Here is an 11901-nt window from a genome sequence, read left to right on the forward strand (position 1 = left end):
TTGGTGTCTCCTGCCTTCTTGCCATGAACTATTTCTCCCCTGCAATGCCCCTCTACCATGCTACCCTGCCTTGGACCTAGCCAATTACGGACTCAAACCTCCACAAACTGTCAGGTGAAATAAACTTTTCCTCCTTTAACTTTGGGTGTTGGGTATTTTCTTCTCACCAATGAGAAAAGTAACTAAAACACTCACTGTTTCCCACTTGGCTCTGTCACCTATGTAACCCTGAACTCAATGCTTGAAAGTGGTTAGACAGAAATGGATGCAGAGATGATGCATTTTACAGATGTTGAATATGGGCCCCAGGGAAAAGGTTATTTGTTTTAAATTATCTAGCTTAAAAAAATGCAAATGAATAGGAAATGTCTACCATATATAAGGCACTTGTCAGCCACTGTATAGAAGATAAAGATGCCTACTTTCTAGACCTTTTCCTTGGGAGCTTCTTTCCAATAAGGGAAATGGAATGCTCATACAAATAGATATAATATAGGACAGTAGTGTTAAGTGCCATTAAAAATCATGCCAATTATGGGGATTTGAGGTTGAAGGCAAGATAGGGAAGATGTCCTAAGGAACTTAGCAGCTGAAGTAGGCCTAGCATGACGTTGGCAAGAAAGATGGTACATATGTGGGGGTAGAGAAGGGGCTAATCTTTCCAGGCAGAAGGAGAAGCCTAAAGATGGGAGGAAGTAGCAAATCTCCAGGATTTAACAAGGAAAGATTAACATTTTTTTTACTTGGAATATTGGGGAGAGAGAGGCAGGCAGATAGGGCAACTCCATCATTTTCTACAGGACAGTTGAAAGAGTGAAAAGGATTGCTTTTAATACACAAGAAAACAGGCTGAGATCAGAGCCCTGTGAGGAAACTAAGTCTAACCGGGTAAATCAGGAGCTCTAGCTACATGCCAAGAAAGGAGGCAGAGCCCACATAAGGGAAAGTTTTCCATCCCATTCTGAAGGATTTGGACCATAATTTCCAATTTACCAGGAAGCAGATCAAATAGCCATTTAGAGTGGAATGGACAATGATCTGTAAGGTGCTCACTGCCTTATACCATGGACCAGGGATGGGGAGGGAACCCTCTTGCTCTCCCTATCTGATACAGTCTGATACAGTCAACAGTCCTGAGGAGCAAGAACACCCCATTCTCCCATATGTCCAACTGTTTATGTCTGGCTCACTACACAGGACTTCAGAAAGGAAACCAGAAGTTAGTATTGTTCCTTCCCTAGTGGAGCTGTCAACATTGCTAAGAGACAAGACTTTCAGGTATGAAGTAGGGAGCAATATGTGATTTGTAAATTCCAGTGTCTTAAAACTCCAAAAAGCACAGTTGAGGCAGCGAGTGCTTCTGGTGATTAGGAAGAGAGAGGTCAGGATGTCCTGTATCTTCAGGGAACACAGCCAGCACATGGAACTTGAACCCAGCTGGATTAAACTTTGGCTGGGTGGGAAGGAGGGGAGGGCATTCCAGGCACATGTATAGGAACTGGAATGAGCAGGTCATGTGTGAGGGTCAGCAAAGCAATGAGCTGGTGTGGGAGTGCCAGACTGGAGGAAGAGGGGGCTTGAGGACAATTATGGGTTGGAAGGAACTTCTGATCAAGACACAAATAAAGCTCAGAGGTACCACGCAGGATGAAACTGCAGGGCAGATGACTTTTGTTCTTCATTCAAATGCAATTCTTTTTTTTTTTTTTTTTTGAGACAGGCTCTCATTAAGTCTCTAAGTTACCTGGGCTGGGCTTGAACTTGTGATCTTCCTGCCTCAGCTTCCCAGTGTGCTAAGATTCCAAGGCATGCCCCACCACATACATCTCCACATACAATTCTGAGCAGATAGCAAAGGCAGTACAGCGTTGTGAGGAAGAGACAGACTTCTCAGCCAGCAAGCCCAGGATCACATGCCAGCCCATCCACTATTGGATAAGCTACTTAATGGCTCTGGACAATAACAGTGGGAGTGACAGGAAGGTGAAGGGAGTTAATTTCTGTAAAGTGCTTAAAGCTGGGTCTGGCACACAGTAAGCAGGAAATCTTTGTTTTCAACCCTGGATAAACATTAGACTAACTTAAGAATGCTTTTTAGAAATACCAGTCCCAGACGATTTTTAGGGCAGTGAAACTATGCTGCACAGTACAAAATGGTGGGCGCATGTCATGAGGTACTCTGACAACCCCGTGAGTGAGCCCTCATGTCAGCTATGGGCTTTGGGAGGTGACCTTGTGCCAGTCTAGGTTCATGGACTGTAATAAAGGTACCACTCCGATGCTGGGTGCAGCTTGTTGGGGAGGCTGTGCTTGTGTGGGGAAGGAGATATCTAGAAAAATCTCTGGACCTTTTGCCCAGTTTTGATATGAACCTAAAATTGTTCTAAAATACAAAGTCTTCTTCACAGGAAAAAAAATAATACCAGTGCCAGGGCCCCACCAGAAAACTTAAATATCAGGGAGCACCATGGGGGAAAACCGACAGTGGTTTTTCCTAAGCTTCCAGGCAATTCTAATGTACACTCAGAGCTCAGAAGCACCGAGCGGATGAATGTCAGATCTTTGTTCCACAGATACTGAGCTCAGGGCACCAGCAAGTGCGAGATTTTTTTCCCTAAGAATGCAAGGGGAGGGGCTTCCTGACTCTCATCAGACACAGAAGCACTTCAATTTTGACAGCTCTCTGAGCCCACGGGAGCTGTGCAGACACACGAGAGATTCTCTGAACAAGAAATGAGCAAAATGATTTTAGACAGGAAAAAAAAATCCTGCAGTATTCCTACTACCCAGTGTAGGTGGTAGATAATCGCCCGTTCTTATCAGAAGAAAACTCAAGGTAATTAGAAATAATCCACCTTCAGCACCCAAAAGACCACCAGCCTAGCATAATGTCCCAGAAATCTCCAGGCCATTGTGATAATATTTTTAAAGCCTAAATTGGATTGTGAATCTGATCTGACAGGCCCAGTGTACTCCTCAGAGTCTAAGAAGAATGCACCCATCAGACAGGTTACAGCAGGTGGTCACAGCGCTCAGCAGCACAAGCAGCACTAGCCAGAGGGCCCAGTGTGCTTTGTAAAAGCCAGCTGATATAGAATTCTGAAGGACTAATACTACTATTTCATCAAACACCCAGACCAAAGTCTGCATGTTCCTACCCAGCCTGCATCTCGTTTCTAAAGTCCTGCAATTTCATCCTACCAGCTGCTCAGGCCTCAAACCTTAAAGTCCACTTTCACTCCCTTCCTGTACCCACTTCAACAGCAATTCCTGCCAGATACAGCCAGGACCCAGCTGCTTCCTGCTACCTTCTCCAAAGCCCTCCTGCTTGGAACCACCATCATTTCATCAGAATTCCTGCTGTAGTTGCTTGTGGGGCATCCTGGATGTCCCCGACTCCTCTGCAGATGGCACATTTATAGGACTACAGCCACAGTTATCCTCGTATAACCAAGCCAGAAAATATCATGTCTCTGCTTAGAAACCCACAGAAGTCCCCATTGTATTCACAATAACCTCCTAGTCGTTATCAGGAGCCATGAGTGCCAGGCCCTACAATCTCCCCTGCACCTGCTGGACTCAGCCACAGAAGCCCGGCATACTCCCACCCAGGGGCTTCTGCCTTTGCTGTTCCTTTTGACAAGAACAGTCTTCCCCAGGTAAGAACTACTTCACTTTCCCACTGTCCCCCCTCACCTTTCTACTCAGAGACCCCACTGGAGAGACTTCCTTTCCTGGTAGTCCTTTATTTTCACCCCACACCTTGCACAGCTGCTGCTTTGTGAAATGCCTGGCTTCTCATAGTATCCCTATCCCAGGGGCTCCACATTCACTGCTGTATCCCCAGGGTCTGGAATGGTCCCTGGCACAGACTTGACCCTCAACTATTTGGAAGAAAACTCTTATGGTCACTATTTTTGAATTATAGTTCAGCATGCATGTTAGTAGACTTCGTTGGAGGATAGGACTTGTTGGCTGAGCTGCAGTGAAAAATTTAATGGATTCCTTGCGTTCTGAGCTGAGCTTTGTTCCTCAATAGCTGTGTTACTTTAGATGGGTCCATGATCTTTCTGGACCTTGGGAAACCTAGAAAGTACAGTACAAAGAGTAAATGAAAACAATTGGATTTGACCAACAAAAGTAGAATTTCTTGAGGTGAAGAGTATTTTGGCCAGTATGTTTTTAGTTCCCTAGGTGTCGTATGTAGCCAGGAGTGGGCTGATCTTTAGAGCAGGATGTCTTATGCATAAGGCAGCATACGAATCCCTAGGGATCTCATTAAAGTACAGGCTTTGATTGGCTGGGCCTGCAGTTGGAGACTGATTCTACCTTTCTAATAAGCACCCTGGGGAGGCTGATGCTTATGCTGATGTCCAAAATCAAGCAGCAAGGTCTCAGAGTCCTTTCCAGTTCTGTGACAACAACTATCCTATGGAAAGAGAAAGTCCTGTTGTTAAATTCTCATCAAAATACCAGCTGTCACTTGATTTGCTGCTTAATTTGGATTGTGTTCCTTAGTGCCTGGCAAGCAGCTCCCACATGCAATTCTGTGGCTCATAAGAGTCAGTTTTGCTTTTAAAAAAAAATTAATTTTCAGGGTCTGGTGGCACATACTTACAACTCAGCATTCTGGGAGGCTGAGACAGGTGGTAACAAGTTTGAACCTACCCTGGGCAGAAACCTAACAAACCCTATCTCAAAATAAAAAATGTTTAGGTCTGGGGATGTATCTCAGTGCAAGGACCCTGAAAAAAAATCATTTTAAATTGCTAAACCCAGGCAAGAGAACAAACAAAAGCAGAACAGAGAACATTTGTCTCAAAATCTGGCTCACTAGCATGCACCAGGACCTAAGTTCCACCCAAAGACACAAAAATAAAAGATGAAAAGCTAGCTCAGAGACCTGCCATCAGGAAGGAAACTCATTATAATTTAATTGCTTCTTTGCCTGCTAATCTGCTGTCAGGACCTCAGTGCCTGCTGTGACCTTTGTTGTTTTCTTAACCCAGCATCGTATTATGCTTCTACCTCCTTGCCATCTCTTGGTGCCCACTGGGAAAGTGTAGGTGAAGGAGCAACTGGGAAGTGGCAGACACAAAAGCGGGAGGGCCTGGAGCATGGTGCCTGGAGGGCGCAGTCCCGCGCTGGGCAAGGGCAGGGGGAGGGGTTACTAATGCCAGAGAACAACTGTAACTGGAGCAAAAGGCTTCATCTGCTGGGGCAACAGCCAGGGATGGAAGATGACAAGAACAGAGAGGGGCAGCCACACAGTGACCAGAAGCTCAGACACCCTGCAGCTCAGATGGAGTACACTGATTAATCTTAACTATCAACTTGGCTGGATCCGGAGACTCCTGGAGAGGTGACTGAATAATGGGGGCTGTCGTCAGTGGATTAACCCTCTGATGCTCATGGCTGAATGTGCTGCTAGGAAGTGGAGCCCGGTTGGAGCTGGGTCACCGTGGGCACACCTTTGGAGGGCATACCCACCCCACCCCACTCTGCTTTCCAACAACCGTAAGGTAAGCAGCTTCGCTCTATGTGACTTTCTGCCTTGGACACAGCTCACCATGGACTGAATCTGCTCAACAGATGAGCTACATTAACCTCTCCTCCTTCCAGTTGTGGGTGTCAGGTATTTGATCCTAGTAATGGGAAAACTGACCAATACGTGGAGCTACTGCAAGAGGCCTTTCACAATTATTTTGTCTTCTTAAACAGGATTCTTAAATAGCAGCACCTCCAAAGTATTGGTCATTCTGCCACCAAGAAGCCACAGTACTTTAAATCCGTGCCCAGGTTGTGGTAGAATGGCTCTCCTCTCCCCTTGGGAAGGCTCTGAAAAGTGGAACCAAGTCACTGCAGGCACCATGGAATTCCTGCCAAATAATCTCTACTCAATGCCACTGAGAAGGGCACAGCACCGGGTGCTCGAGGTCCAGCAGAGACCAACAGATGAGACAAGTTCAGCTTCCTGGGCTCTTCCACTTCATGTGAGTCCTATATCAGCAGACAGAGGCACAGTACACAAAGTTAGAAATCAATAAACACTGTGGCTAGGAACGACCCAAGTGTCCATCAACAGGTAAATGGAACAACAAATTGTAGTAGAACTAAACACTGAAATACTAGAACACCACTTAGCAGTAGAAGGGATGAACTACCTATATGCCACGCAACAGGGATGATTCTCAAGATAATTATACAGAGGGAAGAAAACCAGATAGAAGAGAACACACTCTATAATCTCATTTCTGGAAAAAATTCTGGAGAACCTCAGGAACAGAAAACAGATCAGTTGCTGTGTGAGGAGAGGTGGGCAGAGAGGGCAGGAAGGTAGGATTGTAAAGGGAAACAAGGAATCTTTTGAGGATCCTGAAAAGATGTGTTCATAATCTTGATGGTGGTGATAGGTCTATGGGTGTTTACCTGTCTCAATGCTTATTAAATGGAATACTTTAAATGTGTGTAGTTTGTTATACCTTGATATGTACCTGTATAGACAATATAAATAGTATATACATAGACAGTATATATACCATGCCATGCTAAGTGAACAATTATGCAAGCTAAGGAAGGCAGCGCTTGCCGAGAGCAGGCAGTGCCACTTTAGATGACTGGCCAGAGATGATCTCATGATAAGGTAATTTTGTGCAGAAACCTGAGGAAAGCAAGAGAGTTCAGCATGGGGATATCTCTGCAGAGTCCATGCCAGGACAGAGTAGCACAAGCAGAGTCCCGGAGGTACACATGCCACTACCTTGAGTCACATCTTTAAGCACTGTAATGGCTCAGAACTGAGTTAATGAGTCAGAATCCGGACTGAATGTCTGCCCCAACTCCTCATGCCTTCTTCACATCTGTCCTGCCTTCACACGCAGTGTCCACATCCCTGACCTGAGCCTGGCTTACCAGCACCTCTGGAAGGAACAGTCACACGTTACCTGCCCTAGGATTCTTATCAAGAATTCAGAATGTAGGGGCTGGGGATTTAGCTCAGCGGCAAAGCGCCTGCCTGGCAAGCGCAAGGTCGTGAGTTCAGTTCCCGGTACCGGAGAAAAACCAAAAAAAAAAAAAAAAAAAAAAGAATTCAGAATGTGAAGCTGGGCGTGGTGGTACATGCCAGTCACAAAGTGAGCTCAAGGCCAACCTGAACTGCATAGTGAAACCCTGTCTCAAAAAGACAAAAAAAAGAAAAAAATTCAGAATGTGTTTTGACTCCATCGTCTCTGAAATGCTTCAGCCACGCAGCCTAATTCCACTTTCAAGCTCTCATTCTCATGACCAAGAGTGACTCTTAACCAACACACAGGGGACTACAGGGTCAAAAGAGTTGTCATTTAATTAATACTTGCTAAGTCCCAGGAACTGTTAAAAAAAAAATTTCCTTGTGTATGTTACTTCATTTAATCATCACCCAGTCCTGCAAGGTAGATACTCTTAGTATTCTCATTTTACAGATAACAGAAACTGAGGCAGATAGAGGATGAGAAATGTAACCTAGTAAGAGACTAAGACCTGAACCTGGGAAATCTAGAGCTGGTCCTGTAAGTACCCACCTATGACCTCACAAAAATGCTGCAAACCTCTGATTCTGAACCACTGGGTGCTGTCCACCCCCACTGAGCTGCTTCTAGCCTACCCTTGCATATGGCCATGACACCTTCCAGGTTGGGGGCAGTGAACTGTGTCACCACTCCCAAATTCAAATGTTAAAGCCCTAACCCTCAATGCAAGGGTATTTGGAAATGAGGTCTTTGGGAAGATTTAGGGTTTAGGTGAGGTCATGAGGATGGGGCCCTCATGACAGGATTAGTGCTCTTACAGGAGACACTGAAAGGTTTTCTGTCTCTCCACCAGTGTGAAAGTGGCCTTCTGCAAACCAGGAAGAAGAACATCACCAGCCCCTGACCATGCTGCACCCTGATCTGAGACTTCTCAACCTCCAGACCGGTAAGGAATACATTCTTGTTGTATAAGGTACTGATTCTATGACATTATGTTAGGCCAACCCAATGTAAGACAGACAGAAGCAGTCAGACCATCCCATGTCCACACTCCCCTCACCGGCCATGCTCAACCTTGGGTTCCTTTGGGTATGGTGTGGCTATGGTCTGGAGAGGCTCCAGAGGGTCCGGAGTCTTGGTCTTTCTTCCCAGGTGGACTCAGAGGAAAGGGAAAAGCGGGACCTCAAGGTGCTAGAGCTCAGAGGGGCTGTGGGAAAGGCACAGGATACAAGGCAAAAGTAGGTCACAGAACAAGGCAAAGAGTGGAATCAGGAACAGGAGATGCTTGCAGAGGTGAATATACAAAGGTGGGAGCTTTCATGAGATGCCCACAGCTGTGTGTACAAAGGGGATAAAATAGGGCTGCCAAGGAGACTGGTTCTTAGTCCCGTCCCTATCTCAGAGCTGGGACGCAGCACTTTGTTCCGACTCCCAGAACTGATTTGGTCCCCATTCTGCCACAAACACACCCTCCACCTTTGACAAGTGCCTTGGCAGTTGTCAGAAATACTGTGGTTCCTACACTGGCAAGACACCCATCTTTTCAACTCTCCAGAGCATCCGACAAGGGCTCTGATTACAGAGTAGGTTCAAGAATATTGCCAAACAATCTTAATATTCCCAGTCTGTTCCCAGTCCTCACAAGATGCCGTCTTGAGACTGTCAGCATGTGTCCAGTCTCAGGTGACTGGAACATCCTAGCTGTCCCAAGGTCTTGGGAGAGCTCTGGGATCTATCTTTCCCATCCCCAGACTAGAATAATTCACCCCAAAGGATCAACAGCCACCAAATACCTGTCCCCGGAAAAGGTGAGTAAGAATCCCATGGCCTGGTCTATGACCGTTCTGCCCTGAGACACTCACCTATTAAAATCACAACTAGCATGCGATGACGAGCAGTGAATTCTCAGAAGGGACCTATCACCCTGGGGACGAAGTGAGAGTTTCTCGTCAGACCGTCGGAACCCGTTCAAGTAGGGCTCTGGAATGGTATGAGCAATGATATGCTGAATTCATTCGGGAAGAATGCCATGAGAGCCCTCCTTAGCCATGTGCTGGGGACAGAGAGGCCTTCCTGGTGCCGGAAAGTTCTACCAGTCATCCTTAAGACTTCTTACACCTACTTAAGCTCACAGAACACAAAGTTCACAAAATGCTTTCCAACCTTGGATGAAAGGCAGTGCTGTCTTAGCCAAGACATAGCGAGATGTAGTCATCTTTATTTGTATGCAGTGAGTCTCTGATCCAACATGTTAATTATATTTTACCACAAACATTATTTTTATATTTACCTCTGTTATTTCCTTTCCCTTCCTTCTTGGAAAGGAAATAACAGAGATGGAAAATGCTGCCAATCTAAGCTATCTATTTTACATCCAATCTGTCCTATTTTAACCCACTCCAAAATTATAGTTCTGTGCAGGGAACATATTTAAAGCACATGAAATAGCTATTATTTGTTGCGTATTCTAAATTATTTGCATGTGTTGATTTCATCTTCATACTAGCCCTATAAAGCAGATGTCCTCAGGAACAGAGAGGTTAAGTAACTTGCCCAGGATGATGTAGCTTTATAGGTCTGGGATTTAAATCCAGAACAACGTGGCTTCAGTGTCTTCTCTCAGTGGAGGAAATAATATCTGTCCTTTGCAAGTAAATTGATAGTGATAGTTCTACCATTAGCAGAATGAATACATTCTGCACATTTTTCTCCAGGAAGAGTATCTCTGAGTCTCCAATCCTCACCTGCCCAGTCTCAGTCACAGCTAATGATTCAGGTTTTCCAGCTGTCTGGTAGGTTTCCTTGAGTGATCATGTGTAGAAAAGATGCTGATGGTTCTTCCAAGGGCAGGACAAAGCTGTCAGCACAGATAACAAGCATGTACAACCAGCCCTCCAGTCACAGTAGCCTCAGGAATGTAGCACCATGTCCCAAGGCTCCTGGGGTCTCTGTGCTCAGACAGCTGTGAGGAATAACAGAGCAGGCTGAGACACGACCAAAGTCACATATTCCACCTTCTAAAAACCACCTGAACATGGCTGTGAGTATAGACACGTACAAGAAAACCAGCTTAAAACCTCTCGTCTGCGTTACAGTCTCCCTGATAAATACCCACTTCTATTCATCTGTTTCCTCCACTGGACTGTGGCACCGAGAAGACTCTGCATGCCTTTCACTGGTACTATGACTAGAACACACTAAGTGCTTTTGATGTTTATTGAATAAGTGAGCAGATTAAAAGTGGAGAAAATGATGCTATAGGCAAGAGGCAGCCATATATGATGGGATATTTTGGGTTTTTGTTTTGTTTTGTTGTTTAAGCAGAGTAGTTACAGCAGGTGACTTAAAAGATTAGCGGTTCCATGGATGGAGGATGTGGTAAATTACAAAATTTGGCCACTAATTCCTACCTTCTGAGTATGCACATCTTGCTGCCATGTGACTTTTCCTTTCTTTCTTGAAGAGATGCATCTATTTTCCTGCCTCTTTGATCTTGCCCTGTGGCTTGCTTTGCCCAAGAGCCTATGGAGAGTTTGGTGTTGGGAGGGTTTAAGAAGTCCTACAGCTCTATATCATTGGAATGCTGCCTGAGATGGCTCTGTGAGGAAACTAGCTCCCACCTCTGGGAGGATGAAAGCCCAGGGAGAGGAGAACAGGGGTGGAGGGCTCCAGCCAACAACAGCACCAAGCACCAGACCTATCACTGAAGTCATTTTGGACCTTGTGGCTCAACCAATCCTCATATGGGTGACAGTAGCATTAATGAGTGTTAGTGGCCAGTCAAAACCAGTAGAAACCCAGCAGGATCACAGAATCAGCAGAAATAAACCAGGCGCTATTAAGGCTCTCGGTTGTGTGGGTCTTTGTGAGTTTCTCAACGTCAGTGCCCCTGACATTTTACATTGGATAATTCCTTATTGCAAAGGCCTATTCTGTGTACCATCCAATGTTTAGCAGCATCTTTGTCCTCTACCCACTGGGAGCTGGTAACACCCCTATACTCTCCCATTGTGACTATCAAAAATGTTTCCAGAGCTGTGTGTAGCGGTGCACTCCTGTAATCCCAGCTCTCCAGGAAGCTAAGGCAGGAAAACTGCAAATTCTAATCAGCCTGGGCAGTGACTTAGTGGGACCTTGTCTCAAAATAAAAACAAAAAGGGGCTGTGATAGCTCAGCCCTGGGTTGAATCCCTAGTAGTAGAAAAAAGAGGAAAAAAGTTTCTGGATATTGTCAAATGTCCCCTGGGGGCAAACCATAAGTGACCCAGGAAGCCTTTCTCATTTTCCCTTCAAAAGCTTTAATAACGATCCCTTCTAGAAGTCTACATGTTACAGGCTGGGTCTTCAGCTCTTAGCACCCCTGGGAGACAGTCACACCCTGGAGATGAGGTGGGCTTATGGGAGGTCTTTAGGTCACTGAGGATGTTCTCTTAAAGGGAAATGAGGAACTCCAGCCCCTTCTTTGCTCTCTTTTGCTCCCTGGCCATACGGTGAATAGTTTTGCTATATCATGTATTCCCACTGTGATATTCTACCTGACTGCAGGCTCAGAAGTAAAGAGGCCAACAAATCATGGTGTGGAACCCTAAAGCTATGAGCGTAAGTAGTACATGATCTTTTCTCTTTATAACTTGATTATCTCCGGTATTTTGTTACAGTGATAGAAAGCTAATCCCCAATTTGGGGCAGATTGGAAAGCATACACCCACCCTAATCAAATATGAACTCAGCCAGGTGTGGTGGCGCACGCCTGTAATCCCAGCACTCAGGAGCTGAGGCAGGAGGATCATTGTGAGTTCGAGGCCGGCCTGAGCAACAAAGTGAGCTCAAGACCAGCCTGAACGGCATAGTGAGACACTGTCTCAAAAAGACAAAAAAAAAAAAAAAAAAAAAAA

The 11901-nt window shown here is 45.5% G+C and overlaps 1 protein-coding gene across 3 annotated transcripts in view; it reads right to left on the reverse strand.

The window, feature by feature from the left end:
• Positions 1-11901, reverse strand: part of Alpk2 (alpha-kinase 2) — a 122752-nt gene that overhangs the window by 92058 nt on the left and 18793 nt on the right. The gene's annotated exons all lie outside the window — the stretch shown is intronic.

The sequence above is a fragment of the Chinchilla lanigera genome, unplaced genomic scaffold (genome assembly GCF_000276665.1).
Source record: "Chinchilla lanigera isolate Chin_1 unplaced genomic scaffold, ChiLan1.0 scaffold00001, whole genome shotgun sequence".
Lineage (NCBI taxonomy): Eukaryota > Metazoa > Chordata > Mammalia > Rodentia > Chinchillidae > Chinchilla > Chinchilla lanigera.